Here is a 3,987-nt window from a genome sequence, read left to right as displayed (position 1 = left end):
TTCTTCCCACCACTCTTACTACCCACCCAACCTGTTCATTCTGCCGATGTCTGTCTTTCTTCCATTTCTGTTATTCTTCCAGCTAACCAATCTTTAAAAAATTAAGCTGCTTTTGGCTCTTCCTTCTCCTTTATTTACCATGTTATATCTAAGCAGGTACTTCTTTTTTCTTTCTTCCTTTTTTTTTTGCCCAGGGTCGGGGGGGCGGTGGCTGCACCTACAACATATGGAGGTTTCCAGGCTAGGGGTCAAACTGGAGCTGCAGCTGCCAGACTACACCACAGCCCCTGCAATGCCAGATCCTTGATCCACTGAGCGAGGCAAGGGATGGAACCCGTATCCTCAGGGACACTATGTCAGATTCTTAACCCGCTGAGCCACAACAGAAACTGCTAAACTTGATTCACTTTCCATTTATCTCGCATGCTAATGCTTATTTTTAAACTAATATTTTTGGTTACTACACTAAGATCATGGTGATTATAATCACTGCTACCATTTATTGAGTGCTCACTGTGTACCAGCCACTGTGTTATAGTATCTATACTATCTCGTTTACTCTTTACTACACCCCTGTGAGGTAGGCATTACTTATCTTCATTTTATAGATGAAGAAACTGAGTTCACTTTTTTCCCCCCTCATTTTTGGCCGCCCTGAGGTGTATGGAGCTCCCCGGCCAGGGATCAGATCTGAGCCTCAGTTTCAACCCAAGCCACAGCTTCAGCAATGCTGGATCCTTAATCCACTGTGCTGGACCAGGGATCGAACCTGCATCCCAGGGCTCCCAAGATGCAGCTGATCCTGTTGCGCCACAGGGGAAACTCCTGTGTCACATTTTTTAAGTAGCAGAGCTAGGATGTGACCTCTGGTTAGCCTGGCTCCAATTACTCTGAAAATACCATTCTCCTAAACATAAATACATCTTACCCATTCATTGAAACATGACCAGCAGAACTTCAGCCTGGCAAAAATAAGAGTTCAATATGTAGTTAGTGTAACCCCTTTATTACAGGGGTTGAACTCAGTAGGGTACAAACTGAAAGCAGCTATCTCTTTTTGTCTACCATCCTTCAGACTTGCACTGTCAATTTGCGCCAGCTCATTGTACTCCCTCTACCCCTTTAAATTCTCAGGTAGATTTTATAGCTTTGTGTTTGCTCTCAGGTAATAAAAGAATAGCCTCTTTTCAGTCATTAGATTCAGTCCAGCATAAAAATCCAAACTCCGATCTCATTCCACTTAAAACTTCTTCGCTTTCATACCTGAGTTTTGCTCCAGGCTTGGAAGTCTACAGTGGAGGAAGGAGGGAGCGGTAGTCAGCTGTTTCCCCCTACCCCCCCCTTTTTTTTTTTTTTTTTTGTCTTTCTCTCTTTTTTAGGGCCGTACCTGTGGCATATGGGCATATGGAGGTTCCCAGGCTAGGAGTCCAGTCAGAGCTGTAGCTGCCAGCCTACGCCAGGGCCACAGCAACACGGGATCCAAGCCACATCTGCGACCTACACCACAGCTCACGGCAACGGGCAACACTGGATGCTTAACCCACTGATTGAGGCCGGGGATCGAACCTGCGTCCTCATGGATGCCAGTCAGGTTCATTAATGGCTGAGCCACAACAGGAACTATCTGTTTTTCCCCTTCTCAGTACCCCCTTTCTCTTATCAGCTGCTGGGCTTTTTTTTTTTTTTTTCTTTTCAAAGCTGCAAGAAGGAAGAAGATAAGACAGGGAAACGCTCTTATTTTACAGGATGGTTGTGACTCGCATTGGTGCCCTCAGGAGTGGGAAATAGTCAAAGGTGACTGTGTCTCATGGAACCCTGTTGGGAACCTCCTGCTGCATTTCTGGGGAGATAACATTTTGGAGAAGCTCTTGGACTTCCGTTGCTCCCGTTCATGTTCTCTCACACAGCCCCTTCAGGTGGGGTCAGTTTTGTGAGAACATCAGGCAGTTTCCCTTCACAGGTGCCCATATTGAGTCCACAGTTTGCTCCCAAATTAGCCTTCTTTCTCTACATTTCTGAACATAACATGCTCATTTCATTCCAGTCCCACTGGTTTTGCTCATTTTCCTCTCCCGCTTTTCCTCGTCGCTGCCAGTCTAGAAGTAACTTCCAGCCAATCTCAATACACACCTTTTTCCTTGAAGCTTTTCCTGATTTACCTGCTCCTATGGGGATTTTCCCAGTATGAAGTTCTGGGCAGTGTAGTCTATAATTCCCCTAACCCCCAAAAAAGTCAGTTTTCTTAAGATGAAGTAATAAAAATGATTAATTTTACTAAATATTGACCTTTGAGTGTATATAATTTTAATATTCTGTGTGATATAATAGGAAATACATGTAAAGCCTTTCTGTACATGCTGAAATACATGATTGCTGATTGCCCCAAGGAAAAGCAATAGTTTACTTGTTGGAGCTGTGAGCTAAAGTTGCTGCTTTTTAAAAAATGGAATATCATTTCATTTGAAAGAATGGCTGACAGAGAAACTACTGGTACATAGAGTTGAAAGTTTGGCAAGGAATTGTCCTAAAAATGAAAGTGTAAGCCTATCATTTTGAAGAAAACAACTGACAGCTGTTTATTGCCAATGATAAGATTGAACTTGAAAGCAAAAATTAGAATTTGGGAGAACTTGCATCTGGCTGGCAACATGAGCTTGACAACTCGTGGTTTTGTAGATGTGTCTCCACATTCTTTGATCCATTTCCTTAAAGAGCTGGAGCGTAGTTTCCTTCCCTTGATTTTGGCCTGGACCATTTTTAGTGAACAGAGAATGATTGAAGTGATGAGGTACCATATTGACTTTAGGTTATAAAATGACTGTGGCTTCTATCTTGGATTGGCTTTCTTATTCTGTCTCTTTCCCCCCCTCTCTGTCTCTTTCTACAGCTTTCTCTTATCCCCGGGAAAGGGCAGTCAGCTGCTACTATGGAGACTCAGGCAGCCTATGGAGAGACCCATGTGGTAAGGAACTGAGGCTTGTAAGCAACCATGTGAATGAACTTGGAATTGAGTCTTCTGAAACCTTCCAAGCAGCATATCGAGTGTGTTTGAAAGTAGATTGTCTCGCATTTGAGCCTTTAAATTACTGTAGTCTAGCTAATAGTTTGGCTGCAACCTCTTGAAAGATTTGGAGCAAAAACCTACCAGCTATGCCCACTCCTGGATTCCTGATGCACAGAAACTGTGAGATAATAAAGGTTTGTTGTTCAGGTTGCTAATAATTTGCTATGCAATAATAGATAAGTAATACAACTCCTCTAAACTTAAAGGGTTTTCTGAAAAGAGTGGTGGTGTTATCAACAAAGATTTTTTTTGCGGGGAAGGCAGGGGACAGGGAGGTTGTTGTATAAGAAAACTAATGTAGCATGTCAGTGGAAGATCTGCATAACTTAGAGAACCTGTATTATTCAAATGATCAATACAAGATGTTACAAAGTCATGCTTTTAGTAAAAAGATCCATTTAAAGTGCAAGACAATCAGTGACTTTTTTTTTTTTTTTTTTTGTCTTTTTTTGTCTTTTTAGGACCACACCTGTGGCATATGGAGGTTCCCAGGCTAGGGGTCTAATCGAGCCACAGCAATGCCAAATCCAAGCCACATCTTCGACCTACACCACAGCTCACAGCAACACTGGATCCTTAACCCTCTGAGAGGCCAGGGATCGAATCTGCAACCTCATGGTTCCTAGTCAGATTCGTTTCTTCTGCACCACAATGGGAACTCCAACCCAGTAACTTAATATAACAGAGTACATGTTTTTTACATTGCAGCTAACTTTTAAGAAACTATTATTTGTTGAATCTTGGTATAAAATTAAAGAAGAATATCCACAGCTATCAGGAAAGACTATTAAAATACTCCCTTTACAACTACTTGTCTGTGTAAGGCTGGGTTTTCTTCATGTATTTCAACTAAAACAATGCAGTGCAACAGATTAAATTCACAAGCAGACATGACAAATCAGATATCTTCTTTGAAACTAGAG

The sequence above is a fragment of the Sus scrofa genome, chromosome 2 (assembly GCF_000003025.6).
Source record: "Sus scrofa isolate TJ Tabasco breed Duroc chromosome 2, Sscrofa11.1, whole genome shotgun sequence".
Lineage (NCBI taxonomy): Eukaryota > Metazoa > Chordata > Mammalia > Artiodactyla > Suidae > Sus > Sus scrofa.
The sequence above is the reverse complement of the archived record's forward strand: the minus strand, read 5'-3'. Positions refer to the sequence as shown.